Consider the following 24564-nt stretch of genomic DNA (forward strand, 5'->3'; position numbering starts at 1 on the left):
TTAAACCAAATATTTGTGTGTGGGGAGCTTAAAAATCCAGGTGGGATACAAGTCATTTTGTATCAGTGCTGTAGGATCAGCTTCATGAAAAGGTTGTGGGAGGTGAAAGGAGGGATGTAAATAGCTTGAGAAAATAAAATTTGTAAATCACAGACAAGGTGAGAAATGTTGGAGAAAATCCATTACTTGATGAAAACCCATGCTCATTGACATTATTCAGATATAAAAAGCACTTAGTTATTTTAGTAATACAAAACATTTTATATCACCACCACTTAAGTTTTAGGCCTTTACTAATGCTACTCGTGAACACAGATAGACACATTGAATGGTTGCAAGCACATATGTGAAATAACAAATCTGTACCTATAAGAGGGATTGAACATTGACCCCTGAGACAACAGTAAGCACACTTAATGCCAAGGATAACTGAGCAACATATGCTGGCGATATAATCTTAATGTAGACGTCTAAATACATCTGCTTCAGCAGCTTTAAGGAAGGATAACAACATGTTTTAGATGCATGTAACATGTTTAGGTGTCTTGTCCTTCACAGTTTATGTAGCTTGATGAATTCTTTTTGATAATGATATTGACAGAGAGTAATGAATGAATCATAATTTACATCCCTTTAAGTTCTTGAACTGCTACCAATCAGAAGCAAATCCATTATCATGCACACTTTGAAGCCATGAACTATATGACCACATCCTCTCGTACACTTTTTGTAAAAGAGAAAGTCCATCAATCAAATTGTCCCTCAGGGGAGCTATGAAAGGCTTGACGTTACGCAAACAGTAATTTGACTCGTCCTGCCTCCAAAGTATTGTCACGTTGTCTGCTTGTGCTGAGGTTCACAACGGGGGTTGACTAGGATTCCTACATCAATCTGGAATTGTCTCTACATTCAGGGAAGAGAGGCCTAATGGGAAAAAATGTACCACCTCATCACCACCTCACAGGCCTGCCATAATGGAGCATCCATGGTCATTAATAGAGCGTACCTCCCACCTCAAGAGTTTCTATTCAGTCTCTGTCATCATTCACGGCCATCACTTCCTCAGAATTTAATGGTTTTGGAGGTTCCTTTTATCCTATTGTCTCTACGCTTCTGTGTCTCTTCCCCATTTAGGAGCCCAAACTAGAGGACGGGCCTGTTAGTTGGGTGTTGGGGCTGACCTCTGAACCCTTTCACTGGAGACTCCTTCAGCTTTGTTTTGGGCCTCTGTCCCCCTTGCCAAGGCAAATCAGACCTCAGACGGGTCACGGAAAGAGGGAGCCACTGGGGGTCTCATTGTCTTCCCATTCACATCATAGATAAGTGGCACGGAGTGGACATCAGACTCTCCCTATAGCCACACACACTGAAGGGACAATTTCCACACAAAGTGACAGCTCCTATTGCGAGAGGAATGCATGTGAATCGAGAAGGTTCAAAGAAGCAAGCCAACAAACCAACGACATGGGAGTATTTAATTGCCAAGTGCTATTTCTCCCTCTTTTATCATCTCATGGCGTTTTTGCAACAATAAGAAAGATTACCGTCAAACAATTTATTGTAATGTAAAGTTCTTTACGTGGCAAACTTTATGCATTAGAAAAGAATCCATAAGAAGCTGTACATTGCATTTTCTACTTGCATTACTGAAAAATACTTGAGAAAATCAAGCAGTGGTCCAGCAGGACTGACCATTGCAGCTTTATTCTGCTTTTTGTGCTTTAGGGGGCAGGAGAGAACCAGAGGAAAAGATTGGCCAGACTGCACAGGCAGGTCTGTGGAGTCAGAGCGGACCTGTAGCTGGGGGCAAAATTAGGAGGCAGCTGAGAGGGGGCACGTGGCCATCATCCAGTACATATTCCCGCCATGGTCCAAAGCCAGGAGATAGGGATTAATACAGGACTTGGTGTCAGCAAGTCACCGGCAGTCTGTATTTTCTATCCATCTTTCTGATGACAATGCAGACTTAATTGCATGTAAAGCAGGGTGCAAGGATTAATTTAGAGGATGATTAAATTTCACACTTCACTCAATTACGCATGGAATTATACAGTCATCCTGTTGGACATTTTGTTGGCATTGCATATTCCCAAATTGTCAAAAAATAAGCTGTATGTTGATAAATTGGGCACTCTCATTTGCTCGCTTTTAAGTTAGTTAGAGCATCTCGTTCTCCTCCTTGACACATTTTCTTATCACCCATTTTCTCATCTATTGTCTTGCAGTCATGTAGTAAGATTAGAGTAACAAAGCCTCCTATAGATCCATTGACCACTCATTTCATCAGCTCATCACAGGACATATTGCTGTTTTGTTAGCCCTGTGAAAAGCAGCTTAAGAGGTTCATCCTCGGTAAAACCTGCTGAGAGTTAGAGCTGAACCTGAATAGCAGTCTGCAATATACTTTCCAGTGTCTGGAAGAGGTGCCTCTGATCTTAGTGTAACGTAATCAGGTCTACAGACCAGGAAACTGGAAATCCATGTCTGAGTGCCAGGTAAGTGCAAATAGGTCATTTCTGGCCAGGTTTTATAAGTATCTATTAAACAAGATGGAGGCAGGTGATAAAGTAGCAGCTGAGGGGTTTAAAGGCTTAAATTAAACGTAAATCCGCATGAATCATTCTACATTTATTTTTCCTTCTCTAATAATGTAGAGAGACTCAGCTAAAACTATGATTTTAGGCAATAGAACTAAAAGTCAGCTTAGTCTTACATAATTTATTTATCATGCAATCTAGTCAACATACACTGAGATAAAGACTTTATAGAACACATTAAGCTAATTAAAATCTGTAGCAGAACTCAAAAAAACTGTTTCTAGTAATCTTTTTTTTTTTTTTTTTTTTAATGAACTGCATTTAAGGGAAATTATACACACTGAAGAGATAAATTCAGTATATACCAATGTGTTGTTTCCAATTAATGCAGCCTTGGAGCCTGGTCTCATGAAGTAATTTATGACTAACAAAGAGAAACATGTAATAATATTATTCTTTCTCATTCTGCACCATGTCAGAGCATTTTAAAAAAGTTGGGGTGTATTCCTAATTCAGGGTTGACTTTACCCAAAATATTTGGCTACATCATTTGATTTTTCAGTCCTATCTATTTGGTTTCTAGTCTCATTATTAGGAACTTAATGGAAAGAATAAATTATCATCAGGAATGATCAATGATGCTGTTATTATTGAACCAGCTCAGAAACAACAATAATAATAATAATAATAATAATAATAATAATAATAATAATAATAATAATTATATATATATATATATATATATATAGCCAAACATAGCCAAATTCAGTTAAGAGTTGTCTTTTGTAAGAAAAACAGCTGAAAATATTACAGATTGGCACTTGTTGACTGCACAGGAGGTGACATGATGAAAATCATTGTTTTGGTTATAATGACCGATGAGGATTCTTGACTGTTCTCATGTTTATGTAAAAAAAAATTGAATGTGAACTTACCCATGATGTTGCTGAGTGAGTGGAAGGCAACATACAGGTCACAACAAAAATGATGAAACAGCAATAACACGCTTGTCAGCTAACATTTAACATCTTTTGTGCTAGTGATGTATCTTGATAAGGAGATGTGGAAAAGTGTGTATCATAAAAATGCTATGCTTAGATCCCTCACTAGTAAGCACACTTCTTAGCAAATAAATGTTTTGAGAATTAACTTCTATGTTTATATCATCTCCTTCAGGGATATTCTGGAGAAATTCTACATTAGCCAACAGGAAAAGCTCCACGAGAAATCTGGGGCAAATGTTGCAGATATCTCCGTTCTCACATGCTGGAGAAGTGGCACATTTCTGGAAAATTTCAGAGGTTTTGTGTATCTGTAAAAGATGTGATACAGAGGTTATCATGGAAAGTGATGGTCTCTTTCTCAATTTACCCTTTTTCACACAGAATGAGCTACAGTGATGTTGTTGCCCTTATGTTGCTGTTGCTAAACTATTTACAGTTATATTGAATAACCAGATGCAATATTTTTTGCATGTAGAAAGTGGGTTCATGATCTTATCTTTTGATATGGTTGTGAAGTGCAGACTAAGAAAGGTGACTGCGTTCCTTATAATTAGACATGAAGTATCAAGATAGCATGTAAAAAGATACTTTGACAGCTTAAGTAAAAATCCTATTCATTGCAAAGCTGTTCAACATTTTTGCCTCAGTTTAATTACTTTTGTGCAACTCTACAGTAAAGGTGAAGAAAGAAAATATGGCCCTTATAAACTGTAAAATAGGTCTCAAACTAATGTTTTTTGGTGTGATAGTCCTCATAATATTGCCACCAGATATCCTATCATATGTTTTTAAAAGTATTTTTGGGCATCTTGAATGCAGTTGTTTTTAAAAATATAAACAGCAGCAAGAGGTCATCTGGCATATTCCACTGGATATAATGAAGCAGGAATAATGGTACTTTTTGTATAAATAATCCAACAATGCAATCATAATCATATAAGTGAATCACTGGGACAAGCAGATGGGGGACAAGTCGACAGTACTGGGAGCAGCAGGCTTTGCTTTCCATATATTTTCCCTCACAGGCTTTAGTGGCTTAAAGAAGATCAATTGAACACTGAGGTGCCTCACCTCGCCCCCTCTCCTCTGCCTTGTTGCCACGCCGACGTCATGGAATGTGTGATGCCATTGACAGAGCACACACAGAGCACATGCTCTCACCTGGTTTCCGTGGCAACCAAACCACAGCAGTTTCCTCATCCCTATGTCGCAAGTTACGTTCAGTGAAGAGGCCTCATGCATACCTAGAAAACGCAGGAAAATGAAAAAGAGCAGCGTGCAGGCTTCATGTGACATCCGGGCTGTGATGGACAACAATAGCTTTGGTTATCTCTTTTTTCCATCTAGAACCAGTGAGTCCTGTTTTTGCCTTTGTGACTCACAACACCTAAAGTTAAATGTTCTGTGACTTAAGATTCACCGTTCACCAACAGCTTTCTTCACACATCAAAGGCTCAATTTGTGACATATTTCTGGTTGGAAGGAGTAAAAATATAAGCATTTTTCATTGTTAAGCCTTCACGAGCTTCATGTTCACACATAAAAGGAAGCAAAAATATGTTGCATTTAAGACTATTACCTAAAGCTCATGAAGTTAAAAAATAATGTGCTCGAAGAGATGATGATGCTTCAGTAGTGAGTATATAATTTTTTAACTAAAACACATAATCTAGCACTGCCCCAGTAAAGATTTTCCACTATTAACAAAGTATAGAATTATTGTTATTTTATATTGTCACAAACACACACACACACACACACACACACACACACACACACACACACACACACACACACACACACACACACACACACACACACACACACACACACAGAGAGAGAGAAGAACTCCATAACTAAATAGATAGGCATACAGAAAAATGTCAGAAAAAGCATATCCATGTCACATTTCTGGATATCTATTTTCACATTTGATTTCCTACAAATCTCATCAGTGAAGAACAATAAAATTTATACAGAACCTTAATAGAGATTTTAAATTAATAGTTTAATTTTGGATAATATGCTTTTGTCTTTTCTTGCAGACAAAAATTATTTAATGATGACAAACTGTCATAAGTGCAATAGATTGTTCTTATACTGTGTAACTGTTTTGATAAGGATGGAGCCTATAAACAAACAATAAATGTACTATTATCTTAGAGTGACCAATGTTTGTCTAATACTACAGATCTTTCTCCAGACCTTTACCATGTTGCACTACCATACTACTTACTTAGTACTTACTATTGTAGTCCCAAAGGACCAAAATAATCAACAGCTCTGAGGAAAGTCCTTTGCATTCAGTTGCTTGAGATCTGCAACTGATGCCACAAGACTCTGTGCACTTTACAGTTTGTCCTCAATTGTTTATACACAAATACTGGTACTTGAGACACAATGACCAGGGGTCTCACTTATAAAGCTGGCGTAGGAACAAAAACCGTCGTACGCCAAATAAAGTCAACTTTTGGGTATTATTAAAACAAAACTTGGCAGGTGAATGTTCCTGCCTCCACGCAAACTCTGACCATGGTGTATGCACAAAATCTGGGAAGACGAGAAACTGTGAAACCAACGGGACAGAATAACATCAAGCAAATGATGAGGTGGAGAGTCTGCTGCCAACATTTACCAGTCAGTAAAAGAAAATGCGAAAAGTAAGCTTTGGTTATTTATTCTGAAATCCAGCAGAGTGGGACAGGCTCTCTAGAAGTGATGCAATGCTTATGAAACACACAAGAGGTGGATTTTTATTTATGTATTTATTCTTACACAACCCTTTTGTAATTGTTGTAGCAATTTCTGTCAAGACCGTCTCCATTTCCTGCAACTCCTTGGCCACACTGTTAATAGCGCCGATCGTGTCCTTCTTCACCAGTAGGACTTCCTCTGAGGACATGGCGGTGCTGCATCGAGTCTCTATTCTCACCCTCTCCAGCAGCATTGCCGACTCACCTGGAACACCCAGGAACTATAAAGAAATATTATTTAACCCTAAATAAACTGCGACCAATCTCAGATGTATCTGTACATATTTACTTTATACATTAAAACAAAACACTACATTACCGGCATCATTTTTGTCATTTAGCAGACTCTTTTCTCCAAAACTATTTACTGTGGGCTATAGAGTCCTGCCTAAGGTCCCAACTGTAAGGTGTTAATATTCACCGCTGTGGGATTTGAACTTTGATCTCCCGCATGGCAGACAGATGCCCTACCAACTGAGATATCCAGCTGCAACATCCGATTCCTCTGGCATGTCTTGCCTTCTGACACTGTGACAACAGCATCTGCCACCTGCCTTTCTGACACAAGTAATGCCTATGCCATTCCCACCAATTAAACATTTTTACATTTTCAACGTGGTCCATCTCAGTCTCACACCCCAAAAAATTCCGCTTCTTCCCTCTTTTCCCCTCTCAAGCCATCATGGAAATGATGTGATGAATATTTATTACAGGTGTTCACCTGACAATTTATATCCACCATGTGGGCGTGGGAAGGCATTCCCTCACATACGCCCGCTTTAGAGTTGATTCTGATTTATAAACGGAAACAGGCATGGGACATGTGTGCGCATGCTTTCATAAATCTAAAAGTTTTTGTGAGCCGCATTTCCTCTTTGCACTGCAGACACTACCTGTAGTTTGCTTTGCTACGCACAGTTTTATAAATGAGGCCCCAGAACATATAACTTGTGCAGCAACCCCTAGAACAAATTCTGCTAAACTACAAACACAGTTCCTGCTTTACCCTCAAATTGCAGTTCTAAAACACTTAAAAAAAAAAACAAAACAAAAAAAAAGACTACACACAATTCGCTGTATGTGGCACAATTTTAATGAAGGAAATCATTATAAAGTCTAAAGTTAAGTGCCCTACTATGCACATTGACACATCGCATTGGCAAAAAACTGTCAGAGCAATCAGAGCTTTAGCATAAAAGGGCAACAGGTGAGCTCGTCAGTTTTGGAGCAATGGATGCCAACATTGGAAACAGATGCAGATTCAGAGTCAGGGGACTAAGAGGAGGAGGACGAGGAGGAAGGCCAAGAACCGTAATCTTTGAGCTCCGATAGCTTTGGTTAACCATGTGGTCAACCATGGTCTAACAATGGGGGAGGCTTGCCAAAGAGTACAGCCAAATTTGAGGAGGCACACTATGGCATCCATCATCTGGACTTTCCAAAATGAGAATAGGTAGGAAATCTGCTCTTACTAGAAAACTGCAGTACTGAAAATCACTACAGTACTTAATAAGTGCAGTATTGCCTGTGGACAGTTCTGTATGACTGTAAAAAGTATTTCAAGGATTTTGGAAATGTATTCCTACTTTGTATTCCTACATAGTATTTATAGCAATTTACTGTTTTTATTGCAGAACTGAAAGATTACCACCACAAGGTGGCTGGGAATGTCTTCTGTCTCCTAAACAGGAAACTGAAATAGTGAACATGGTTCTAGAAAATAATGCTATAACATTATGGCAAATACAAAGAAAAATAATAGAAAACAATGAGAGCTATTGGAGATGTGTTGTATTTCTACGGTGGCTCAGAAGTGTCACAGCAATACAAAAGCTAAAACACTACACCATCTCCCTGAGCTGCCACCTTACCACAGTGGAGGAGTTTGCACATCCTGAAGATCCTAGGAGCCATGTTGTTAGGGGCTTTATGCCCCTGGTAGGGTCACCCTTGCCAAACATGTCTTTAGGGGAGGTTGGGGGATGGGTCCCGATTGTTATTTGTGTTTATCCACCGAAAAACAGTTCAGAGAACCCACCCTTTGTGGAGTCCTTGGAAGGGGTGTTGGAAAGCTCTCCTTCCAGGGACTCCATCGTTCTGCTGCGGGACTTTATGCACACGTGGGTAATGACAGCAAGACCTGAAGGGGTGCAACTGTTTGTTGTGGACTTGGCAACAGAACATTCTAGGCCGCAGTTCAATAAGCGACTTTGTAGTCATATCATCGGACTTGCTTCTGCATGTCTTGGACAGTAGGGTGAAGAAAGGGGCGGAGCTGTCAGATAATCACCACCTGTTGGTGAATTGACTCAGATTATGGGGGAGGATGCCGGTCAAGCCTGGCAGACCCAAAGGGTCTGCTGGGAATTTCTGGCGTAGTCCCCTGTCAGAAAGAGTATCAACATCCCAGCGCTTCAACCATATCCCAGGTGAGGCAGGGGACATTGAGTCAGAGGGGGCTGTGTTACGTGCCTCTATTGTTGAGGAGGTTGTCGGTGCCTGCTCCAGCTAAATTCCCCTAACTCGTTGGTGGACATCAGCTGTGAAGGATGCTGTCAAGCTGAAAAAGGAGTCCTAACAGGCCTTTTTGGCTTGTGGGATTCCAGAAGCAGCTGATGGGTATTAGCAGACTAAGCAGACTGTGGCTTTGGTAGTTGCTGAGACAAAACTGAGGCGTGGGAGGATTTTGGAGAGGCCATGGAGAATGACTTTGGGACAGCTTAAAGGAGATTCCGGTCCACCATTCGACAGCTCAGGAGTGGAAAGCAGTGCTCTGCAGCAGTGCAGTGCTGGTGACCTCGACTCGGGACGTTGTGGGTCGGTGAAGGGAATGAGGACCCCCTCAATCCCTCTGACACCGGGGACCCTGGTATGAGATCTCCTATCTCTGGGGCTGATGTTGCTGAGATGGTTAAAAAACTCCTCAGTGGCAGGGATCCTGGGGGTGGATGAAGTCCGCCTGGAGTTCCTTAAGGCTCTGCTGTAGGGCTGTCTTGGTTGGCACTCCTCTGCAGCATCGTGTGGACATTGGGGACAGTTCCCCTGGACTGGCAGAGTGGGGTGGTCATCAATCTTTTCAGAAAGGGGGAACGGGTGGATCACACTCCTCAGCCTCCCTGGTAAGGTCTTTTCAGGGGTCCTGGAGAGGAGGGTCAGATAGTCGAACCTCGGATTGAGGAGGAGCGGTGCTGTTTTTGTCCCAGTCATGGAACAGTGGACCAGCTCTACACCCTCTTCGGGCTCTTGGAGGGGACTTCGGAGTTCACTCAACCAGTCTACATGTGCTTTGTGAACTTGGAGAAGGCATTCAACTGTGTCCCCCATTGGGGTGCTCCGGGAGTATGGAGTGCTGCACCCCCTTGTACAAGCTGTCCAGACCCTGTACGACCAATGCCAGAGCTTGGTCTGCATTTTTGGCAGTAAATCAGAATTGTTTCTAGTAAGGGCTGGACTCCACCAAGGCTGCTCTTTGTCACTGATTGCCTTCATAACTTTTATGGACAGAACTTTTAGGTACAGCCGAGGTGTTGAGGGGATCTGGTTTGGTGGCCTCAGGACTGGGTCTCTGCTTTGGGGTCTGTTGGCTTCAGTGGGCTGTGATCTTCAGCTCTTGCTGGGATGAGAGTCAGCACCTCCAAACCGAAATCATGGTGGAGTGTTTTCTCCAGGTTGGGAGTGAGGTCCTGCCCCAAGTGGAGGAGTTCAAGTATCTTGGGGTTCACGAGTGAGGGAAGGATGAAGCGCAAAATTGACAGGCGGATTGGTGCGGTGTTTGCAGTGACTCTACATTGGTCTGTTGTGGTGAAGAAGGAGCTGAGCTAAAAGTCAAAGCTCTTTACTGGTCGATACTACCCTCGTTTATGGTAACAAGCTGTGGGTAGTGACCAAAAGAACGAGATCACGAATACAAGTGGCCGAAATGAGTTTTCTCAGCAGTGGGGCCAGGCTTTCCCTTAGACATAGGGTGAGAAGCTCAGTAAGCCAAGAGGAACACAGAGTAGAGTTGCTGCTTCTCTATGTGGTAGAGTGGGATTTCCTCACTCTAATTTCCTCCCACCCACATTGCAACCTCAAGTTGTAGCTCATACGGCACTAATTGCTGGGCGGAGTAGAGCGCCTTTATATCTGGGCAGGTGAGTGTCATACTACGGCATACTCAGGGTGTGTGCTGTATGCTGACAGTTGGTGTGGCCTAGTGTCAACGTTATCTACCTGCAATTGTAAGTGCCATCTCTCTTTCTTTGCCGGGGCTTGGGCGGCCCTTGAGTAGTTATACCAGCTTGTTTCTGTTCAGCGTTTTGGTCCACTAGCTGTCGAGGCTGTGTTGAAAGCCGCATGCCAGGCAGTTACACCTCGGTGGTGTACTACTTGGCCATGATAACTCTTTTCCTATACCCTTTCCCTCTCTGCGGAAGGGGATGCGTTGGTAAAACTGCATTGTCTTTACAGACAGAGTGGCATATTAACCCTGGTGGTAATTTGACTAGTGTGCTTTTGTAGCCTTATTCCATGCTGCTGAGCAGACGGATGCTCTGCTGTTTTGTCTCCACTTGGATTCCCGTCCGCTCCTCCAGTCCATCGGTGGGTAGACAAATAAACTGTGGTTTTTGAATTTGCTTTTACACCCCAGCGCAAGGGGTGAATGACAGACTGTCATGGCAGATGCAGCCCAGATTTTGTTGACAATATTATTTGTTTTTTTATGGTTTTGCAGGTTTCAATTTTGATTATTTGAAGTCTTTTTTTTGTCTGTATAGGTTTATTTTGGGAATTTTCAAGTTTTATACTTTTAACTGTGTTCTTTTAAAATAATTGTAATTGTTAAATAAAATACTGCTCTTGTGTGGGAATCCATCTGCCAAGGTGCAATTATTTGAACCTACCTTTTAGCTTTAGTTTTACTGGGGGTTTACCTCCCCCAGTTGACATTGTCACACCCTCAGGTTTTAATATAAAACATTTAATTGCCTTAGCCCCCGCCACATTCACATTGAGAGGATCCAGATGAGGTGGCTCGGGCATCTGCTCAGGATGCCTCCTGGATGCATCACTGATGAAGTGTTCCAGGCACGTCCCACCAGGGGGAGACTCTGGGGAAGACCAGGACTACATCTCTGGGAACGCCTCGGGATCTGCCTGGATGAGCTGGCAAATGTGGCAGATGAGAGGAAAGACTGGACTTCCCTGCTTAGGCAGCTATCCCTGTGACCTGACCCCGGATAAGCAGTAGAAAATGGATGGATGGATGGATGGATGGATGAATGGATGACACTACACAATTAGCCCCAAGACTGCACAATGAGCCACAGCACTCCACAGTTAGGCACAACACAACACAATAAGCCACAACATAATTAGCCACAACACAAAACTCTATAATTAGCTGCAAGATTCCATAATTAGACACAACACATTGAGCTACATTCATTCATTTTCTGTACAACTTTGTCCAATTAAAGGTTGCAGGGAAGCTGGAGCCCATCCAGCATTCTACAGGTGAGAGACAGGGTCACCAGTCCATCGCAGGGCCAACTCAGAGAGACACACAACCATTCACGCTCACACTCACACCTAGGGAGAGTTTAGAGTGACCAATTAACCTAACATGCCTGTCTTTAGATGGTGGGAGGAAGCCAGAATACCCAGAGAGAACCCATGAATACACTGGCAGAACATGCAAACTCCACACAAAAAGGCTACTGTACGAACCTCATCTCAGCCAAGGCTCGAACCAGCGATCTTATTGCTGTGAAGTGACACCCCTGTGCAGCCCCCATTGAACTGCAACACTCCATAATTAGTCGTAACACAAAAGCTGCAATGGAAGTTACACCGCTTCTTTTGTTCTTGGTAGGTACACCACATGAAGTAAACAACAGCAAAAGTTACGCCACAGGAAGTGAACGGCAATGGAAGTTACTACAATCAATAAGTCTTTATTTACACATTACAGTTAACATTTATATTAGCATATACTGAAAATAATAAGCATTTTTATATTAGTGTTTAACTCGTATTTTTAAAAAAATCTCTCACTTTTCATCCATTAGGACTGAAAATTGTCCATGTTTGTGCGTAACTTTTGCCCCCTTTGTGCAGCGTAACTTTCAAGAAAAATGAAAAGCAGTGTAACTTCCGCTGCAGCTTTTATATTGTGTTGTGGCTAATAGTGTTGTGGCTAATTGTAAACTGTTGTGGCTTATTCTGTTCATTTCATTTGATTTCTTATGAACATCTTTATCACAATAACTTGATTCTACTGGGGTTTTTCGACTTACTTGGGATTTTGGAGCACTACAAATGGCTTGATATCTGTAATTTTCCATTTTCTTTGCCATTTCAACTGACCTGGTTGGCTGAAAATCAGTTACACATACACACACTACTAAACTAAAATAAAGCTAATAAGCATAATTGTCAAAAATTTATTGTTTTCCTCAAAGAAACATAGAAATGTTGTGTAACAAGTTTTCTTTTTTTCTCCTGTCTTCCTCTCTTTTCCCTCTTCCCTCTTGTTACTCTACTCTGTCCTCCTTTCTCTTCGTTTTTGTCTACCTCCGTCTTCTAGTGTCCTCCTGTCGCCTTTCACTGCTGCTATGCTATATACTGGTTTAAGCTTTTTATTGATCATAAGCTAAGCTATTTGCTTAACTTAAAAACTGGAAGTTGGGCTACAGAAAAAAACATATGTTCTTTAAAATAATGTAACTCTTTACAAGTTTTAGCTAGCGACATAATTCCAATGGAATCTAAAAGCCGAGAAGAGCAGCTTTGTGTTGATATATAGTACCGTATGTGCCGCGATATATGGCGTGTTAACTAATGTCTTGAGTAAAAAAAAGAAAAAGAAAAAAACAAAAACCAACCAAACAAACAAACAAACAAACAAACAAACAAAAAAAAAACAACAGATTTTTGACAAAGCATGAGAAATGTCACATTTCATGTTAGAACCTCACGTTTGTGGTGTGATAAATGACTTACTGGCTGTCTTGTTTCCAAACCTTAAGGGCAGAAAATCACTTTACTTCATGTTCTTTGAGTGAGTGGAGGTTGAAACTTTACTCTCAGAATAAACGACTGCCTTTAAAATCATATGAATGAAATCATTCAACTGACTCTGGCCACCTTTCTTTCTAACACTGTTAAAAGAAAAAAAAATACTGTACTATACTAAAGCACTAATCTGGCTTAGACTGTCAAACAGCTGGCGACTGCAGTTTATGAAGCCCTTTTCTTCTCTGGCTGTTGACGCACGGCTCCATTTGACTTCTAATAATACAGACTCACATTGTCCAGGCACACTCTGCATGCACTCACACGGGCTCTCACATGCTTGCTACACTTGGACTAGTTGGCACGTTGCCAGGCCTTATGGGTAACTGGCATGCTTGGTGATTTCCATGGCAACGGTAATGTTGGCCCTGGTAAGTGCCAAGAGAGCAGCTGGTAGGTAGTGGCAGATTAGTCTTCGAACAGATTTACAGCCAGTCAAGTACTGCATGCCCTTTGAACAGAGGAAGAAATCATAAAGAAGCCATTACAGTGAAAGAAAACAAAGAGGGGATTGGAGAGCAAATGAGTGAATCCACTGACTGAAAGGAGGAGAAACATTTTCCTGATTGATCAGCCAGTTAGCTGGAGCTGTTGAGAGCATGTGAAGAGCTTGTCACTTCAAGAAAATAATCAAAAAAGAGCTTTCTGAGCCACACAAGGAGCTGGCTTGTTCTCCTGTTGTGATTCAATGTGGTAAGCTCTGATATAGAGAGGGATGAATTTCAGGCTGATTTATTAGTAATTTAGATTATTACTTATTAGGTACTTATTACTGAACTGTGTATTTATCTTCATTTGCCTTTTGTACAAATCCAGAGAAAAGAAAGCAAAGCAGTCAAAGTGTTAATGCATTGTTTAAATAGATCAACAACTCACACTAAGTAAAGTTACGAGCATTGATTGTGATTTTATGTAATAGAGATTGCGGGTATCTTGACAGAACACTGGAGAAAACATCACCTAACAAAACAAAAAGCCTCCAAATTTTCAGAAAACTCACACATAGGCACAAAAATATGAGCTCAATATAAAGTCATAAAGACTTTGCAGTTGTAAGTGAACGTTTTCAAATAATTTTAGAGTAGTTAATTGTAAATAACTCTTTGTCACCCTGTCAAAAAATTTTCCTGAGAAATTCCAGTTTGTGAATATGTAGAAAATGATTTGCATGGTTTTAACCAGAATTGTGTCTGTAAGGAAAATAGAAGTGCTTTTTCAAACATCTATTCGAGGACACAACGCACAGAAAATATGTGGAAAACTCTGAAGTTGCAGATGTAGATTTTTTGTCCCTGTTTTTCCGTCTCTTTGTGATTGGATGATGACTAACAAACTGTCCAATCACAGAGAAGATGGCTTCCTGTCTTCCTGCACCTAAAGGGGAGTATTTTAAAGACAGATTAGGACTACTTCTGTAATTAAATGACTGTGACAAAGTTTATCACATTATCAGATAAAGTGATATTAGCTAGTCTCAATCAGCAGGTGTTGCAGACTCTTTCTGCAAACTGGCACTGTTGCCTTTACCTGGCCGTTATTGGCTGTTGCTCGCCTCACTCTTCTCCAGCCATCCTACCAAGCAGATGAGTCTGGTCTTCACTGAAACAAATAAATCTGCTTAATTTATTTTTAAACTTTGCAGAGTACAGACAGGCTGGGCTAAGGTTGCATTTAAAAAAGACTTTTAGCATCAAATTGCATCAGGTTAAATTAAATTATTTTTACAGGGTCATAAAATTCAAATTTCTACCTATTTTGTTGTCCAAGTGTCATTAAAATAGGAGAAAAGAGACAGATAACTCAGGATTAAATGAGTCATACTCTTTATGCAGCATATTTTCATGTCAAATGAAGACATGATGAGAGAATTTCAGATATTAAAGCAATATAAATCATTGTTTTTCAATGAATAGAGCATGTGCAGCTGCTGCACCCACAAGTGTGAAACTTGTGTTCTGATTGGTGCGTAGACAAATGCTCACAAGGCAATTGCTCACAACCCTAATAAAAAGAGACAAATACTCATGAATTGTTACACTAAATTTAAATCTTTCAAAAAGAAAAAAAATCAACTGAACATTCTGTTACATGTCACATAAGATCTATCACATAGACATATGCATGTGAGAGGGATCACATCTCCCTGAGAAAGATAATCATCAGTGTGACTGACTACCTGTCAGTCTTGTCTTTCTCATATGTATGGATGCAAGTCATAGCGATATTTTCTAAATTAAATTGATAACATATTTCATATTTGTATGTATGTATACTATCATTTTTCACTTTAAATATAGATTATACAACTATTTGGTTTTATTTTAAGATAATGTCAAATACATTTCCCCTTTTTAACACAGAGTGATTTAAATTCTGGTGTTGGCATCCATTAGTGTTTTATGTTTGCTGTGTAAACTTTGAAATATCAGAACGACAGAGGTATAATTTAGTGCTGCTACTGTGATGACTAATGAATAAAGGCGACGAGTATACAGGTTTTAAAATGACGAGGCAGCAACATAAGCTGTACCAGACTTTTTTTTTAAATCAAAATATCAATAATACTTAAGCTAAGATTAAATAAAAAAAATGCCTAACATCTCCTATACTAGCAACCCCCCTGTTGCTGCCAGGCAACACATTTTAGGAGTGCTGTTCTTGAAAAGCCATTCATTTCCAGTCAGGTTGGGAGCGATGATGACACTGACTGAGTTTGACTTATTGCAGTATTCCCAATCCAACCTGACTCAGGATATATCTGTCCTCGCTAACAAGCTTCCCCATTTTGCAGAGCTCATCATGTTAACACTTCGTTGAATGCTCCAGCAGCTCGTCAGCCGCAAAGGACATAAAAGAGAGCATAACCAACAATGAAGGCAGTATTACACACCGTGTAACGCTGCATTTAGCAGTCAGAACTCATTTGTGCAAATATCTTTTAATACTTTGGGGAAGACAGGACCGTTAATGTGTGTCAGAGGATATTTGGTTAGCAGGAGGTCACAAACGCTATAAACTATATATTTGATATTAAAACTTCCAGATATTACTCTCTTGGTATCAATATGACAACATGATCTTGTATCAGCTCACCAAAGATAATCGCCTTTTTGATGTAAAGCAAAATGTGTAGAAAAGAAAAGAAGACAAGGATTAAGCAGGATTTCAGCCCAGAATGAACAATTAGAACAAGTTTAGGCATGTCCTGGCAAGCACCCCTCTGCCACCCCATTAATGGGCGAGCATCAAGTGCAGCATGAATTGATAGACTGTTGGGAGACTGCAGTCTTTCTACAGACCAGCAGCTGCTGGTGCAGCTGTCCAAGGATGCAGTATGTGATAGATGGGAAAGAACTGCTCAAAACACCCCACAAAATCAGAACAGGTGGAAAAAAAAGAAAAATAAATTACAACTAAGACACAAAAGAAACACTAAAGACAGCAAAAAACAAGAGAGGAAGGCATGACAGTGCTGAAAACATACCATCACATAAGACACATAAAATAACTACAAAAAGGCACAAACTGTTATACACTAAATTAAATAAATACACAACTAAATATCACACCAGAGAAAAGCAACCATAGACCCACACAAGAAAAAACAACAAAAAAAAAAACAAAACAAAAACAGTGACAAAACAGCTTAAAAGATGCACCAAACAATTGTCTGGAACATCCAAAATCATTTCTCAGGTCTTGAATCTCTTGTGCCTTGTTTTTGAGTAGAAAGGGTGGAGAACCCTTTTCATGGCAGCGCCCAGGGGCCCATTGTCCCATAATCAGTCCATGACAGGATGGACAATGAGAACATTCATTCTGTAAGCCTCAGCCTCAACACTCCACTGTACAGTACTCATCATGTATCAATCAGAGCCATAAAATAAAACTTTTATAACATGGAAACATGCTGGCAAAAGGAGCCAGGGTATCTTATGTAATTCTGTAGCTTGTTAGTTGGCTCATTGCCTAAAAGCGGAATGAAAGAGCTCATAGAGAAGTTAGATAGATAGATAGATAGATAGATAGAAAGTCATGATAAATCTGATTTTGAAGTTGTCCTAAACATTGGTGGTGCACAAACCATGGCTTTTACTTTTAAATACACACATCAATAGGAGAAAAATTTATTTCTTTTGTTCATCATGTCAGAACTGAACTGTGCCGTGCATCAGGAGGGGTGACACTCCAATTTATTTGATTAAAAACAACACTCCAAAGCTTGACGCCGCAACTTAAATAGCTCTGACACTTAAGTGAAAATGACATGGATTATAATTTCTGTACAAAACAAAATTGCCATTTCAGAAGCAAAAACAGTGGAGGAAATCCAAACCACATTTTTCAGAGTTTAATCTCCGCACATATGTTGCTGAAAATGGGAAAGTGAATCAAACTGGAAAGATTTGGGTAATGTTTTCCGCCCATCTTCGTCACCTGTATTGTGAGAAGCAGTCATTTCATACAGTGTAGACATAAATTCAAATGAAACACTAGAGAGGAATGAAGAAGTGCAGGAAACAGTAGTTTCTGCAGCAGCAGTTATTGGACAAACAATAGACTGCATTCTCTTCTCTCCTCTTTTCCTTGCTCCCTGTCTTTTTATAGATGCCTTTCTTTCTTTTTAACGACTCTCTGTCTTCCCCTCTGACATAGGCTTAAACAAAACCATATCATTAGGGAGTCAAGAGCATCTTTGTTGTGCCTGTGAGGTTTCCCCTCTCGGTTATATAATGATCTTCCCGCAGGCCTCTCTTGGTGTTGGCGGTGCTCCCTGCCCGCTAACCCGGCCCAGCTTTTGGCAAGACTCCAGTCCAAACAGAACCCACTTTGTCCTCGACTCTGTTTTTGGCACCAGCTGTTCGAGCACGACTGCAGCAGCTGACTTCTTTGTTTTACTTACAGGCGGCTTTTTTTCTTCTTACATCACCTTCAGTTCTTTCTTTTTTTTCCCCCTCCCTCAGAGTTTGATCTGTTTTTCAGGCCTGGCTGTTTCCTCGCTTTCTGTTTTTCTCTTTCTCTCTTTTTGTCTTAGCTTTACTGACATTTTATGCAACGCTCACCTCAAACCCCTTTCCCCCCTGACTGTCTGCAGAAGAGACTGTTAGTGCTATGATGTATGAGGGCAGCTGACGCCCACCTGCTTCCCAGCAGTCTGTCTGGAGGGTGTTCCTAAGCTCCTCCATTGGCTATTGGCTATTCACTCAGCTCTGTGGATGAATCAATACCAACTGCCACACCTGTCGCAGCTCCTGGTAAACACAGGCCACAGCCATCGCAGTAAACGATTAGTAAAAATGTCAAATTAAGCAAAAGCTTAATTATATTCTTTAGCACAGCCAATAATATGTCATGATTGGTTTCTCTTTTACAAATTTATGATAGGGCTCTAAAGCTGGATTAAGTCATATTAAATGGAGGAAGGACAGCAGGCATGTTTGCAGTGATTTACAGCCTGAGCAGAGCTTTAATCTTGGCTAATTTAAAACAGTAAGAGGGGGGAGGGGCTTAATAAATGATTCTCCAATAATTGCTTCCCTGTCACTGGCAGAATAACTGAGAATCTATCTTAGCTTTGCACAGGTAAAGTTTGGTTTACACTATCAGATTTTGATCCTGATTTTCCTGGCACAGATAAATAGCCCATGTCATGCAATGTGGTGGTTCAATTTCTATGTGTAAACACTTCAGACATGATTCAAGAGGCTTGTGGACAAGTCCTTGTCTCCCACTGAATATCTAGTTATGTTTAATTTACTGGAGCAGTCTGTGGTAGAGGAATCATGGGTGAGCTATCAGTGAGGAGCTATGTCCAATGAGAGTGGATGACAACGTGTCTGGTAACACAAGGTCAGAAGTTAACTGGTGAAGGAAAAGACATATAACAATATGATGGAGAGCACAATGATGAAACTAAAGTTTACCAGAGAACTGGAGGTTTAAGACTGTCTCAACAGTTATTTTCCACCTCCTTGTTTTCATTCATTCGGTCTTTTTACATCACTCACTCATTGGTAGGGTTTAGATCCCACAGCTATTTGGTTTGGGTTAGGCAACACAATTCCCATGCTAGTTTTAGGCACTAAAACTAAAGCTAGCTACTTTGGTAAAGAAAACATCACCATGTGGTTTAACCAAGTTTACCCAGTGTGTTACAGAAGGCTGACCTTCTGTACCTTCTGAATAAAAACTGACTGGTATTTGATGTCATGAGAATGTGCTGGTCATAACCTGTGACAGAAATATGGCACAAGCTGTCCACACATTTACAAGCTTGCGATTGCCTTTGACAGTAACATCTCCTTTGAGCTACAAATCAACTAAATCACCAGAACAGCATTCTTCCACCTGAAGAACATTACCTGTCTCCACCTATCTCTCTTTTCCTGCAGCTGAAACCCTCATCCACATTTTCATCACATCCAGACTTGATGTGAGAATCCTGTTTGGCTCATCACATAAAATTTTAAACAAGTTCCAAAACATCCATCCTCTGCCACTCAACTTCTCACTCTCACTAGCTCCTGTGACCACCGCTGTGCTGGGGCAGAGCTAGAGGGGTGACCAGGGTGGCACTGGCCACCTCTGAAATCTGATTGGACACCCCTAGTGCGACCTCAGGTGATTGACAGGTTACTGGAGAAGATGGACAGAAACGTCTTTCCAGACAGGCATGGACCACCAGTGTCACTACACCAAAAAGTAATTCTTTAAGTAGTTTCCTAATCAAATCTTCCTTTTAAAATATTGGTATTTGGCTTCACATTTCTAGAAAAGATTTTGTCCCTGGGCAAATAATGTTATGTAAGGTTATTAACCTGATGTTAGCGCTAATCTAGCTCTTGATTAGTTTTAAAATAATGTGGGGAAGCCATGTAATATTTACATTTCAGTGAGTGTATTTAGATTTTCTTATTGGAGTTGAAAATAAACTATAAAGAAAAGATTAAAGATTACCTCAGCATCCAAGTTACTTAGCTCCAACTAAGCTAGAGCTACATGATCCAGTTTCATTCAAACAGGAGGCAAGCAAGGTTGCTAGTTGATTTTAAAGTAAACTATGGCATGCAAATGTGGAGAAATATAGCTTGTAACCTGTATGATTTTGTATAGGAAAATATAGGAATGTGGGGCTAGTGACAAAAGTCATTGTGATCAGACACAAGGACAATTCTACCACACCAGACAGTCAATCATGAAATGCTAGGTGGAGAAGCCATTGATCCCCCACTTCTACTTCACCAGGCTCCACATACTGCACCTCAAAACAACCTGCTCACCTTTCTATGGACCTTTGTGAACTTGTTGCAAATATTTCCACATGATGATCGAGATTATTAATGTAAAGATGTTTTATTTCTCATGTCTCTTTCATGTGGCCAGAATTATCACGTCAGCGTATATGAGTGTGTGTTAGAAAGAGGAACACAGTCACGTCCTTTCTTAGATACCCCTTGGTAAAGTTTTGTCCCCTCTCTGGCTTCCCCCTGTATACAAGTCTAGTTCGGCCACTGCCACTGTGCTCCAGGAAAGTCCACTGACTTCCTGTTTCACAATGTGTGCAGTTATTATTCTTATTCTTTTGATAAGAACAATGTCTTAAGAATTTGATATTAAAAGACAAGAGACTTTACACAAGCGATAATTTGATAAAAAAAGAGGATTCTAAGTTAAATTGTAACAGCTTCTAAAAAATAAAATGTACAGAGTTAAGTTAGTTTAAGAATAAAAAAAAATCTCCAGTTGTTTTCTTTGAAGGAGTAAATATAAGAATAAACATAAATTATTGTTTGCCTAATGGAAAATTTCTTTGACAATATTCATACATAGATGTTTTCTTTCTTAAACTATAAGACACTGGTGATATTAGATGTTATAAGTCATTTTAGTGGGAAATTTAATAAATTCAATTTTTACTGACAGCTGATTAGTAAAAAACACAAGCTTGTTCAACTTTTTATGCCAATAAATGAGTGACACTCCAGCCTACATCAGAGGGCACATGTGGTGCTTTGTCAGATTTTACCAGCTTTACGCTAAGCAAAAAATGAGAAACAAAACCCAAAGCTTAAACTACTAACTGAAGTTTGAATATTTTAAACTTTAAATTTTTAGACGAATCTGTGTATACAATTTCTTTTTCTTTTCTTTATGGCATGGTGAAGGCATTTAAAAAGAAGCCATTGGTAAATGAGTGTTAACCAGACAAGAGAATGTGCTATTATCTCAAAAGGCGCAGAAAGGGATCAATTAAACTGTTAAAGTGCCCTATTTCAAAGAACAATGTCAAATTAGAGCCGGCTCTTCAGAATCTGTCAGCATTCATTTCCATTTTATCACAGACAGAAGTAGCAGCAGCAGCCTGTGCTCCAAGAAAAGACAAAATGAGGCAATATCAATTCAGAGGTCAGATGTCACTCCCATCATGACTTTATTATTTCCTCCATACGTGTTTGAGCATTAGTCATGGGATAATTGAGCAGAAGGTTATTGATTTGATGTCCAGGCTAATTGTGTGTTGGAGCTGAATGGCTGTGAAACTGGCTGACGTGACAGGTTTATGGGCCAGTGGTGTATAAACTTTGAATGTTGTGTAGTACATCTGTCAGATGAGGGTGTGTGGAGACTGCTACCTTCTTTCTGTTAACAGCTCAATGTGTTTCATTGATTTGTGCCGCAGGCGTCTCCACTCAGCGTGTGTGCTGCCACTCATGACTGATGCCTATGTCTTGCGAGTTTTATGCTGACAACACAGTTCTTCACTCTTACAGATGGCTTCGGTTTAAATACGATACTATAAACCGTTAACAGAAAAATGCTTATGTCTGACTGGCCAACAGGTGGTTAAACAGTTACTTTGAAGACCGACATTTGTAACTCGGCATGTCCAACTGCTGCAGTCTGGACACAGCTTGGTTTGACTGGCTTGACATGTTTCTGTGCATTTTGTTGCACGCAAGGATTTTCTGTATTATAAAAAATGTGCATGTTAAAATGCCTACATCATCAGTGCAATAGACTTGTAGATGTTTTAATTTCATTAGTTTTTTTTATGCTACTGTCTACCACACGCAAAACAACATACAGACACAAAGCACGTACAAATACACAAAACCAAATACTAAATGGACTGCATTCATAAAGCTCTTTTTAATTTTTTTTGACCATTTAAAGCCTTTTTTTTACACTATAAGCCACATTCACACATGGATTCATATAACACTTCTTTATAGTTCCTTATACCTATGCAGAGTTCTTTTCTTCATAGACATGCTTTTCTGAGGACACGTTGACCTGTGGACTGGGGAAGATGGGGATTAAACCAACTTTCTGTCACTTTCTATCACAAAACAACTGTAAAAACACAAAATGACAACATAGAGCCAAAATATAACCACAAAGAGACAAGTTAAGGCTTTAATGAAACACAAGGAAAAGAAAATATGTTTTACAGATACAAGACAACATTCAAGAGACACAAAATAAGCACAAATAAACAGCAGCTACAAAAACAATTACATCAAAACTATTATCAAAATACATAAAATAATTACCAGGAGAAACAAAATTATACAAAAAAGACTGGAAATGGAAATCTGACTACAAAAACAAACAACCAAACAAACAAAAAAAAAACCTAAAGAACAAAAAAGGAGACAAAGGATACTAAAAACTAAACAAAGTAACAGCAAATGATAATAATAAAATAAAATAATGAAGGATTTATCATACAAGATATTACAAAAAGACAAGATACCACAAAAACATCCAAAAAACTTTACATGGACAGAATGAAAAACATAAAATATTCTATCACAAAACAAAACCCAAACTTTAAATTACACACAAACTAATAACAGAGGTTCAAACCAAAATGAAACAAAAACATCTTGCAGAATGGACCAACATAATTATCCACTCTGTAATGAGTTTGGGTTAATTGTTTATAGATAAAAAAACCTGTAAAATCATCACTTGAAATAAGCTGTAGTGTCCTTTATAGTTAAATTAAACCTTTATTTAAAAATGAATAATATGGATCAAAGATGCAAACAGTTCCATAGTTGAAGTAAACTCTTTACTTTTTTCTTTTTTCATTTTGTCTTGCATCTGAATGTGATGCTCTATAACTGTTTGCACTTTTCTGACTGTCCTGCAACTATTTACTGTAGCTGCACCATTTATTGACATTTGTGATGTGCCTAGCTTCTGTTACTTGTATTACTGTGTATGTTTTTGTTTTAGTCTTGAGCATTTGCCATATTTGAGCAGGATGAACTCTGAAATGACCAAATGTAAAAAATAAATAAAATAAAGACATGGAAAAATTTCATCTGTGCATGTGGGATGGATGCTACTTATCAGGCAGCACTCACTCAAACCACAAAGGGAGATTAGAGTGAAAAGGAAACTCAAAACACCCTTTGTAGAGACACATTTATTCCCAAGATGTTCCACTAATGGCTACCTCTGCCTCTTTCAGTCTGTTTGAACGTCTCTGCCGGTGCCGCCCCTTGTCTCACTCAGCAGCACTACTTAGAGAGTGATGAGGAAATGGCTTCTTCTTACCTTGACAGGATGAGGTAAAGCGTGTAAACGTGTGGTTAGCATGCATATGCCAGCGTGTTTGAGCGTGCATTTGCTGAACTCTTTGCAGCCTGCAGGGAGAATCTGCTGTGTAATTACAGAGGCGAGAAAATGAGAAAGACAGCGAGAGGTAGAGAGGAAATAGAAAACTGAGAGCAATGCGCTGATTAATGGGTGATCGAAGCAGCATCCCTAAGCAGTCCGCCTCATTAAAGTTCAGACTGACCCAACACTCCCTTCATTAGGCCTTAAAACAGCCTGTTAAAATGCTGTGTGGTATCCTCATTAATACCACAGATGATAACCAAACAGAGACAAGATTTTCTTTTGTCACTTTAGACTGCTGTGCCCAGAAAATAGAAAAATAAATAAATGAAAATGCAAAAATATAGCTTCTATGCCCATATTAATTGAAAAAGCGTAATCCAACATGTAAAAGCTTTAATTTGGACTTTGACAAAAGCTTTGAAAAAATTACAAAAGAGAAATAACAGCTTCCTCTTTTTCTTCATTAAAACTCCACATTTTTTCATTAAGAAGAATGACATGAGGGTCAATATGAATGGCGTGGCTTGTATTGAGGAACCAAGAAAATTTCCACCAAACTCTGCCTTTCCTCTGAGTCCT

This window comes from Melanotaenia boesemani, chromosome 18 (assembly GCF_017639745.1).
Source record: "Melanotaenia boesemani isolate fMelBoe1 chromosome 18, fMelBoe1.pri, whole genome shotgun sequence".
NCBI lineage: Eukaryota > Metazoa > Chordata > Actinopteri > Atheriniformes > Melanotaeniidae > Melanotaenia > Melanotaenia boesemani.